The sequence below is a fragment of the Eriocheir sinensis genome, unplaced genomic scaffold, assembly GCF_024679095.1.
Source record: "Eriocheir sinensis breed Jianghai 21 unplaced genomic scaffold, ASM2467909v1 Scaffold1032, whole genome shotgun sequence".
NCBI classification, from domain to species: Eukaryota; Metazoa; Arthropoda; class Malacostraca; order Decapoda; family Varunidae; genus Eriocheir; species Eriocheir sinensis.
Window position 1 is genome coordinate 62,501 of NW_026110333.1, and position 11,779 is coordinate 74,279.

At 40.0% G+C, this 11,779-nt stretch overlaps 1 long non-coding RNA gene across 1 annotated transcript in view; it reads right to left on the reverse strand.

Moving 5' to 3' along the window:
- Nucleotides 1-10,916, reverse strand: part of LOC126989054 (uncharacterized) — a 23,919-nt gene extending 13,003 nt beyond the window's left edge. The window contains exon 1 of the long non-coding RNA XR_007742834.1: nt 10,785-10,916. This is a non-coding gene — a long non-coding RNA (uncharacterized LOC126989054). The remainder of the gene's footprint in view (nt 1-10,784) is intronic.
- Nucleotides 10,917-11,779: the final 863 nt, after the last annotated feature.

Here is an 11,779-nt window from a genome sequence, read left to right on the forward strand (position 1 = left end):
GGTGTGGTAAGTCGTTTGTATAGATGGTGTATAATGTTGGCGAAATTGCGCTCCCTTGTGGAACTCCCGCTGTTAGTTTGAGGGGGGGACCCGTGTAATTCCCGATTTCTATCTTTGCGCGTCTGTGTATGATGAAGTTGTTTAAGAATTTGGTGGTGGTATCTGGGAGATTTAAATGGGCTATTTTATATTGCAGTCCATCCTGTCAAGCTTTTTCGAATGCTTTTGAAACCTCTCTTAGCATTAAGTAACATTGTTTTTTCTGTGCTGTGTGATGTGCTAGTGTCTCGTGTACAGTGGTGAGTGCTGTATCTGTTCCTCGTTTGTTTCTGAAGCCATGCTGAGTTTTATTTAATATATTATTTTCTTCTAAAAATTGTCTGAGTCTCGTGTTCATGATTTTTTCCATGATTTAGCCAGTGACTTCTAATAAAGAAATTGGTCTGTGGTTTATTGGGTTGGTGTGGTCTGTGTTAGGTTTGGGTATTGGCTAGATGATTGCAGTTTTGAATTACTTGGGAAATATCCCATAGAGAGGGTGTGGTTGAATAGCTATTGGAGTTTTATGAGTGCGTATTCTGGTAGATTTTTCAATACTGATTTGTTGATTTTAGTTTCTCCCGGAGTATCATTTTTAAGTTTTTTTATTGCGCTTTGTATTTCTGTTTGTGAGATAAGCGTGTCTGTGTGTTGTGTGCCTTGGGGTCTGCCTATATTTGATATATTATGTGTGCTGCGTGTTTCTTCATTTATTTGTAGGTATTTTTCGACTTCTCTTTGTTGTTCTGTGTCATATTGAACGTTTTCCTGGGGAGTAATTTTAAATATGTTTTCCCAGATTTCCCGGAACGTTTCTTCTTTCTCTTCGTGTTCTGTTAGTTTACGGTTGTTTTTGATGAGATGTTGTTTTACTGGTGTTTTCTTTGCTTTAAGTTTATTGAACTGTTTCCAGAATTTTTGAGGATCGTGATAACTTTTTGTTAGTTTTGTTAGTGCCTGGGTGTAGTTTTTGTCTGATGTTTTCGCTTTCTTTCTGTATTTCTGTTGTTAGTGTTTTGTATCGATTATATTGTACTATATTCCAACCTTGTACTTCTTCTTGTAGATGCAATTGTTGGAACTGGTGTTGGAGGTGTCTTAAACTTGGACTTGATATTTGTTTTTGCGGTATGATTTTTGTTTTCATTGCATTTTTTTTTTTTTTTTTTACGTCCTCGCCTGTGCCAGTAGGCTTGCGTAGTAAGGCCTGATGGTCGACCCCAGCCCGTTGTGGTGAAGGCAAGTGTTTATAGTGGCAAGGTTATGCATATCGGAATGAGCAACGATCGTTTTCATTATCAAATTAACGGAGTGCAACTCTCTGAAGCCAACAAAGAAAAATATCTTGGAGTAATAACTTCGAACGATCTTAAACCGAGTCAACATTGCACAGAAGTAGTAAAAACTGCCAACAAACTGCTCGGATTTATTGGTTGTACATTTGAACACAAATCAGAAAAAAAAGTAATATTGACACTGTACAATTCGCTAGGTCACCCACATCTTAAGTAATGCGTTCAGTTTTCGTCTCCCTATTACAGAAAGGATATTAATAAACTCGAGAGGGTGCAGCGTCGAGCCACGAAAATGATCCCTGGACTCCGAAACAAACCGTACGAAGACAAACTTAAAGAACTTAACTTATTCAGCTTATCACAGCGCAGGCTAGAGGTGACCTTATAGAAGTGTTTAAAATTTTCAAGGGATTTGATAACGTTAATGTTCATGATTATTTTACAGTCTCTCAATCAAGTGTAACAAGAAACAATGGATACAAAATAACGAGGAGGCGTTTCAACTCAAATGAATCAAAACGCTTCTTCTTCAACCGTGCCATCAATGTATGGAATGGTCTGCCTCAAAACGTCGTCGAGAACGAAACTAATTGCACGTTTAAAAACCGACTAGACAAATATTTAGAAGCTAACCCGAACATCCGCTATTGTTCTCCGGTCTAACAGAAAGTAGTGTTAACTTAGTTGTCATAAGAAGAACATAAGAACATAAGAACGCAGGAGTCTGCAAGAGGCCGGTAGGCCTGTACGAGGCAGCTCCTTTGACCCTAAGCTCCCGTGTATCTAACCCCACCTAATATCGCTGTCCATGAATTTATCTAGTCTATTTTTGAATGTGACAATTGTATTGGCACTCACCACATGACTGCTAAGCCTATTCCACTCATCCACCACCCTATTAGTAAACCAATTTTTGCCTATGTCCCTGTTGAATCTGAATGTATCCAGTTTAAACCCGTTACTTCGTGTCCTACCCGGTTCTCTTACCAACAAAACCTTATGAATGTCTCCCTTATTAAAGCCCTTCATCCATTTATAAACCTCGATCATGTCTCCACGCACCCTTCGCCTTTCTAGAGAATGCAAGTTTAACTGTTTGAGTCTTTCCTCGTATGGCAAGTTTCTCAACCCCTGAATCATCTTAGTCATCCTCCTCTGCACCGATTCTAACATTTTGATATCCATTCTATAGTAGGGTGACCAGAACTGAACCGCATAGTCAAGATGAGGTCTAACTAATGCTAAATATAGTTTGAGGAAGACTTCGGGCTTCTGTTGCTTACTCCTTGAAATAAATCCCAGTACCCTATTAGCTCGATTTCTAGCTTGAATGCATTGTGCCCTTGGACGGAGATCAGAGCTCACTAAGACCCCTAAATCCCTCTCGCACCCAGACCTACTTATGAGAGTGTCATTTAAGCAATAGTTATGTGAGGGGTTGTTCCTACCTACACTCAGAATACTGCACTTCCCTACATTGAACTCCATCTGCCATTTATCCGCCCAGTCATATAATCTGTTGAGTTCACCTTGGAGAATACTAGCGTCCTGATCCAACTCAATTACTCTACCGATCTTGGTATCATCTGCAAATTTACTAACATCACTACTAATTCCTGTGTCTAAGTCATTGATATAAATAATAAGCAAAAGTGGACCTAATACCGAACCTTGTGGGACCCCACTCGTAACACATCCCCAGTCAGATCTTTTACCATTGATTTGCACTCTTTGCTTCCTATTGCTAAGCCACGCCATGACCCAGTTCAAAACTTTACCCTCTACTCCGTGAGCCTGTAATTTAAGCAACAGTCGTTGGTGAGGAACTTTGTCAAACGCTTTACTAAAATCAAGATAGATTACATCATAATTTTCATCTCTGTCAACCGCCTCAAATACTTTATTGTAGAAGGACAAGAGATTGGTGAGGCATGACCTACCTTTTGTGAACCCATGCTGCGAGTCGTGAATTAAGCTATGTTTCTCTAAATGCTCCCGAATGTTCCTGGCTATTATGGACTCCAGCATCTTCCCTATAACCGATGTTAAGCTAATTGGGCGATAGTTTGAAGCAACTGACCTGTCCCCCTTTTTAAAAATCGGCGTCACATTAGCTACTTTCCATAGGCTCGGCACATAGCCAGTATTTACCGACATCTTAAAGATGTCGGTTAGTGGTTCTATGATTAAATCACCTATCTCCTTTAATACCCTCGGAAATATCCCGTCAGGACCTGGCGACTTGTTCTTAAGCTTATCTATCTCATCCTGAACTACTTGCCTGGTAATGATTATATCCCTCAATTTATCGCCATCCCCGCCCTCGTACACCTGAACTCTTTCCGGTATAGTCGTTCGATCCTCCTGTGTGAATACTGAAAGGAAGTAGTCGTTCAACAATGTGCTCATATTTTCGTAATTTTCTACTAGCTCCCCTGTGTTTGATTTCAGCGGTCCAATTTTCTCCCGTGTTTTTGTTCTATACATCTGAAAGAAGCCCTTAGGATTACTTTTCGCCTCATTTGCTACTTTGATCTCATAGTTCCTTTTTGCTATCCTGGTGTTTTTCTTAACTAATCTAGATAGTTCGACGTACCGGCCCCTGAGATGTGTTTCCCATTCTTTATTTTCTGATAAATTCCTTCTTTAACCCAATCTCGTGTTTTAGTCCACGAGTCATCCACTTAGGATCATTGTTTTCTTTTCTAAGTGTTCGCTGTGGTATATGCTGTTCTTGCCCTCTACTATTACTCTAACTAAATTATTGTAAGACATTTCTACCTGGTTCTCCTGGCTCTCCAATCCGCAGTTCTGGCCCTCATGAATCCCTAAATTATCCCAGTTTACCCCTTCAAGATGTCTTCGAAGCCCCTCGTAGTTTGCTTTTCAAAATCTGGCACTAACACTGGGTTTGGATCGCGGTTACCGCCCAGTCTAACCTAAAACGAACCGTTCTGTGATCACTATTTCCTAACTCTCCGCCCACCTCCAACTCACGTAGCAAGTTCCCATTATTGGTTAGGACTAAGTCTAATATGTTATCTCCTCTGGTAGGCTCAGTAACTACCTGCTTAAGGAAATTATCTTGTATAACTTCAAGAAAGTCCTCGGCTTCCAGGTCACCCACTAGATCTTCCCAGTCTATATTCCTATAATTAAAGTCCCCATTACGCAGACATTTCTACTCATACTCGCCCTGCCAATCTCCTGTAGTAATATACTCGTGTCCTGCCTGTTAAGGTTGGGTGGCCTGTATATAACTCCTAGAGTTAGTTTTCTTTCCTTTGTAAACGTCCACCCAAACTGATTCTGAATCCATGTTAGTTTTGACTGAGTTGTTAACTAAACATTTAAGTGAGTCTTTAACATATAGCGCAACTCCACCTCCCTTTCTGCCCCTTCTGTCTTTGTGAAACATCTGATAACCCGTTATTTCAAATTCTGACCTAAAATTTCTATTAGCAAAGTCTATCCATGTCTCAGTGATCGCTATTATGTCAAAATTTTCTGAACAAGCTTCACCCCTTAGTAAGTCTATCTTGTTTCTGAGGCTCCTGCTGTTAGTATAGAAGATTCTTAGCCCGTCCTCTGTTACTCCTCTAGAATTACTTCTAAGCTGCCTGGTTATATTATGAGCTAGATGTCCCCTCCCATTACTCCTCCCATTGCTCCCATTACTCCTCCCCCCCTCGCCTATACTAAAAAATCCCTCAGGGTACCAAGTGCTCGCTCAAGGGAGTCTGAGAGAGACTCAACACCCTTGAACGTCAAGTGTATCCCGTCATGCATGAACTTCCTTCTGTCCAAGTAAAATTCCATTGTAGTTTTTCTATACTACATGGTGTTCTTTCTTTTCATGCCAGCCTCGGCTGGAGGGACTGGTGGGAGGGGAGGAGCCTTCGCATTTGCTGTCTCTGACTCGTAGATTAGAGATGGTAGCAACAACAAACAGCCTAGTTAGGACCAAAGAGACTATATACGAAGAAATAGTGGTATGTAGTAATTCCTCGGGCGTGCGGAAGTAGCGCCATCTATTGCAGCCCACCAATAACGTCGCTTTTCAGGGGTAGCTTTACTATTTTTGAAGTACCTTTACTTATTTTTTTTCATTATTTAAAATGATTTACTAATGGGGTAAAGAAAAATATATTTGGTCTTATGTTTTATTAGGTATTATCTACACTATATCAATTTGTTATTTTAGGAAAAATATGGTGTAGAAAGCATTAGCTAAAATATATATATATATATATATATATATATATATATATATATATATATATATATATATATATATATATATATATATATATATATATATATATATATATATATATATATATATATATATATATATGTGTGTGTGTGTGTGTGTGTGTGTGTGTGTGTGTGTGTGTGCAAACATCCAGTGCTTTAAATACAAGCAAAGCATACAACGTTCTATGCATGCTAGATTACTATAATGCCTTTGCAACTGTGGTAGCCCGGATGTCACACTGGTCCTGTGTCCCAGGGTAATGGGTTCCCTAACACCACAGGCTCAAGGGCCAATGTTACAGAGATGAGCACCGAGGCCACGCGCTGCTACAGCGTATGCCCCCAACCGTACCTTTACCTTTTGCAGAATGCTCTTAGCTGAGTAAAAATATCTTACTAACTGTACAAGTGTCAGATAATGGCAAGCATTGCATACTGCTTGACAGGGCAGAGAGCAAAAGCTTCTAAGCATTACAACTGAAATAAACAATGGGAGACACTCAAAGCTTGTTAACTGAACATGACCCGATTTATAGCAGGCAAAACCAACAATGGTGCGTTATATACAATGAAAACTGTATAAAAATGTTGCAAGGCACATCAATATAAGAGCAAAGCATCATAAAACATGCTGAAATACATGATGGAGGACATCAAGAAGGTAACACATGAGTTGTCTAAAATGGAACGCAATAGCTTGGTGGTCCTGGGAGACAGCCGAGCCTGGAGGTGAAAATGGGATGTAGGACACGGTATGATCTCACAAGCTCTGACCTTGGTGTCAGGGTCATGAAGATATTAAGGTCAGTAGGCACAACTATGCAGCGGAGGCACATATGATAAAAACAAATTAGACAAAATATGGCAACTCATAGTGTAAGAAAATAGCAGGAAAGTTATGCTGCAGTATGTGACACACCAAAGTACAGGGCAGAGAGTGATATGTATTTCATAGGCTACATCAGTAAACATGTATCATTTATTGCAGGAACCACACATTAAAGTTGGATGTAATAAAATATATGTTTTTAGCACACATTAAAGTTGGATGTAATAAAATCATTTGATATGAAACTCCTTGAACTGGCCAACCAAACAAATCACTCTCTGTCCACCCCCCGCCCCTTCAAAAAAGCATTATTTTTCACAAGGTCTATGAGGCATTAGTCAAGAATATCAACTGTAGGACGAATATAGGCCAAGCGTTGTCAAATCGTTTATTTCAACCTGTATGGGCAGCATGGCATGAGTCATTCACGAAATTTCACACACAGCCTCACGTAGTAACATTAGATGAATATTTCTGAGCCAACAATAACAATGTAAACAATTCCCATACACAAAAAATGATTAGACATAACTCACTTCATTGGCCTACGGCCCAATCGCCCTAGTCCCGGTATATCAGACCGTTACCAGCTTGCTTCAGCAGTTTGGCGACGACCATCACCACCCAGGTATCACCACCTATTAAGACCTGGGCAGTATTGCCAGCAAACTAATCACAAATATAATTACAAGTCACACGAACAAAGAAACATATCAATGCGCACACAAACATATCATTTATGATACACTTCCGCCTACAATGAAATTTAGTTATAATACTACAAAAGATTATTGTTCCTCAACAGGGAGAAGCACTATGAGTCTGTGGACGGATCTATTCATAGTCTTGTCTTTAGTACCATGATACTTATCTCCAGGTTTACAGATTTTATACCCGAGCTTCACTTCTCTAACCATACCATCTCTACTCTGTTCAACCTTCGATACCTGTGCTAGTTTCCACTTTCCTCTTACTGGGTTAGGGTCTTGTACAAGCACAATGTCCCCTACTCGTGCATTTCTCTTTTCAGCATGCCATTTTTGTCTGATCAACAGTGTAGGGAGGTAGTCCCTATGCCACCTTTTCCAGAAAGAGTTCACAATAGATTGAGTAAAATGTAAACGCCTCCCAGGATCTTCATTGGTGGCAAATGATCCAGTGGGAACCCGTGAGTTATTGTGTCCCAGCAGTAAACCATTAGGGCACAGGTATGCACCAAACTCTATACTATACCCCGGTTTCATACCAATTGGTCTGTTATTCAATAAGTTCGCTACTTCATACATTATGGTCTGAAGCTCACCGAGGTTAGAACTCTGTCTCCCATTGATCTAATTAAACCATTCTTCACCAGCCTAATCAAACTCTCACAAGCACCGTTCAGCCAGGGGCGTCACTGGACTTATTAAATTCCACTTAACACCCTCTCACTTCCAGATTTCGAGAGAGTGTTCAAATCAAACTCTTTGCTGGCAACCCTTAGCTCCTTATTAGCAGCAACCAACTGCGGTCCATTATCTGAATGTATTGTACATGGATATCCTCTAATGCTCACAAACCTTCTAAATGTTCTTAAGAATGCCTCAGTACTATAGTTCTCAGCAGTTTCAAGGTGGACAGCCCTGGTGGTTAAACATGTATAAATGAGCCCAAAACATTTTCCGCGGGTTCTCCGTTTCACTGTATCTCTTATAGTAAAGGGACCAAACAAATCCGTGGCTGTGTGGTAGAAGGGTGGTGTGGACTTCATACGAACATCACTGACTTGACCCATACATTGATCTTCAATCTTTCCATAGTATTTTCTGCATAGTACACACCTTTTCTTAATTGATCTTAGTATTCTCCTAGCCCCTGGAACCCAAAACCTTGCCTGCAATTTTGCTAGGGTAGATTCTATCCACCATGATCAATTTGATGTAAATGCAACATATATAGTTCAGTGAATGGATGTTTAGTTGGAAGTAAGATGTACTGCTCTTGATTCCAGTTATCTTTGAGCCACTTGGCAATCCTCTTACCCACTACTATCATTCCATTCCAAAGAGCAGGCCAAGGTCTCTTATACTTCTGTTGCCAATCAAGCATGTCACTTTGAATTGTCCTTATCCACAGACACTCAGCTGCTTTTATGTCTTCTGCTGAAGGCTCACCAAACGCTCCCTTAAATGATTTGGTTTTCACACATGACAAAATTCTGCTTGTCACTCTCAAAAGCTTAACATAACTAGTGAAGTTATCCAGGTTCATTTCACCCAAAATATTCTCATCTCCTCTTGAACACACTAGTGTTACTGATCTCCTATCAGGCAGCTCCTCTTCAACACTGACAGACAGGCCATTCCGTCTGAGGTCTGCTCAGAAACTCTGGTCCTTTGCCACAAATAATCCTTACTAAGCATGTAAGGTTCACAAGGTTTTGTTACAAGGTCAGATACATTATGCTTTGACTCAACCCACCACCACTCAGAAGGGTCTGATTTACTCTGAATTTCAGCCACTCTTGAAGCAACAAATGTGTTAAACCCATGTGATTCTTTCTGTATCTGTGAACGTACAATTGTTGAGTCTACAATGTGCATGACTTCACTATACTTCAAATTAGATTCCTTTCAATGCACTCCGCAGTCTACAAGAAAGAACTGCTCCACATAACTCCATTCTTGGTATGGTTATCTGTTTCACGGTGCAACCCGGTTCCTTGATGCAATCAAGTGGACATCATAACCGCCTGAACTCAACTAGGTCGAATCATCCCCATGTCAACATCAGGAAATATATCAGGCAACCGAGACAGATCAACATGTGGTACCTGTGATGATATCTCATCCATGCCAACGGCCTTCAATTCGTATTCTACACCTGCTTTGTCATGTATCTTTATAGTGTATTCTTTACTAGCACATCTTTCAGTCATATTTCCGACCTTAACCATCGACATCAAGATGTCTATACCCTCAGCATGTAGTTTCCTGGCCATATTATGAGTGATCAAGGTAATGTCTGACCCAGAGTCCCACAAAACAGTGAGTGGTTGACAATTGCTGTATAAGGTGCTAACACATAACATGACCTTGTTACTCGTACAGCTACCTGAATTGGCTGACACTTCGTTATTGATGAATGATCCATGAAGTAGTGGATGGTGGTTTTTACCACAAACATTACCTACACTATCCTTCATATCGCACATCAAAGCAGACCTACACATCCTGGCGACTTGTTTTTCCCCTAAACATCGGAAACATACACCCTTCCTTTTGGTTATCTCTAAACGTTCAATGATGCTTGGGGATCTGAATTTACCACATTCATTTATGTCATGCCCGTCAAATTCATGCACCCAACATCTTTTACCAATGTTCTTCTGTTAGCACTGATGGTGTTACTAGCAAACTGAACCCTCATTTCTTCTAATGTCTTGTACATACTCCTTTGATCTTCTTGCACTCTTTTAACAATATCATGCAAATCTGGATCATCTACTTCCTGTGAACTTCTGACGTTACACACATTTGAAGTTTCTGACTTCATATTTCTAACACTGGATTCAGAATATTCTATTACCCTTTTCTCACACAATAGGAATTTTAGCAGTTCTGGAAATAGCTCATTCTTATCAGAAATTTTGTCAGCTGTCATTACCCATTCACGTTTCTGAATCCTAGGCAATAACCTTTCAACCATACTAACAATGCTGACAGAATTCATTTCCTTCTGAAGATTAACCTTCTGTAAGTCTAAATAGCAACGTTCTATTACATTAACCATGTTAACGAAGCCTCTGTCATCTCCATCTCTTATTACCTTTAAAGACTTCAGATCACTAATAACAAGATCAAACAATTTTCTGGGGTCTCCATATTCTTTGTCTAGTCTTTTAAACATCTCCTCATAGTCTTTTCCACATCCTAATATGACTTTCAGGGGTTTCTCCCCCAGACATTGCCTGAGTGCAAAGGGATTCTTCCCATACTTTGAGACAATAATGTTGACAAAATCGTCTTTAAAATTAGGATATTCTCTGAAATCTCCTTCAAACTTAGGGGGTTTCAGTGCCGCAACCTTAAGTTGACAACTATTACCACTGGCAGTGGCCTTATTCTTTACGATGGACAACAAGCGTAAAACTTCACACCGATCACTTTCACAGTCAAATAACCAGTCACCCTGGGCAGTATTGCCACCAAACTAATCACAAATATAATTATAAATCACAATATCCCAAACATTTCACAGTCAATGACTCAACACCTGTAATTCCCAAGCCCCAAAGATAAAATAGATAAATAACTTACTTAATTGGCCGTCAGGCAGTACCAAGTGCCCGGCATACAAATCACCGTCAGTGCACTGACCACCACCACCTCCCTACCGAACCGGCGCACACCTTTATCACACAAAGTCCTACGCCACCCGTCAATACACAAACACCAAACACATGGCACAAAATCCTGGACAGGGAGGTGGTGGCGGTGGAGTAAACACTGGAGCACAGCTTAATCCTCACAATGGCTGCACCCTCCAGGAAGGCAGAAACGCAACGTCATCAACAAATTACATACAACAAGCGCACGAACGAAGAAACATCAATGCGCACACAAACATATCATTTATGATACATCAACTGCCATTACATTTTGTCAGAAAAAAAAATAATTCCTGTGATTATGTATATCATATAAAGCAGAAAGAATTTGCATGCTGTAATACAAACAAGATTACTCCTGGAAGCCACATTAATGATGCCAGACACGTGATGATAGACACTTAGTGTGATGAAATTACATGCTGTATTTCACATTATGAAACCAAGACAAGTGTCACTGCAGCACATTATTAGGTAAGGCAGACACCAAAAGCTTGTTACCTGAACAAGATTAAACATGACAGGCAAAATCCACAATAAAGCATTGCATACTGTTGGGTAGGGAAGAGAACAAAATTAATGCTTCCAAGCATTACACCTGAAATAAACAATGGCAGATATTCAAAGCTTGTGAGCTGAACAAGATCTGATTTATAACAGGCAAAACCAACAATGGTGCATTACATGCGATATCTGGCAGGGGATTCCTTGCATTACAAGTGGAAAGTGGCAGACACCTAAAGCTTGTTAACTGAACAAGATCTGATTTATAACAGGCAGAACCAACAATGGTGCATTACATGTGATATCTGGCAGGGAAGATAAATGATTCCTTGCATTACAACTGGAAAGTGGCAGACACCCAAAGCTTGTTAATTGAACAAGATCTGATTTATAACAGGCAAGACTAACAATGGTACATTACTTGCAATATTTGGCAAAGTATATGGAAAAAAATCTTGGCGTAACAAGAGTAATAGTAAATAATGG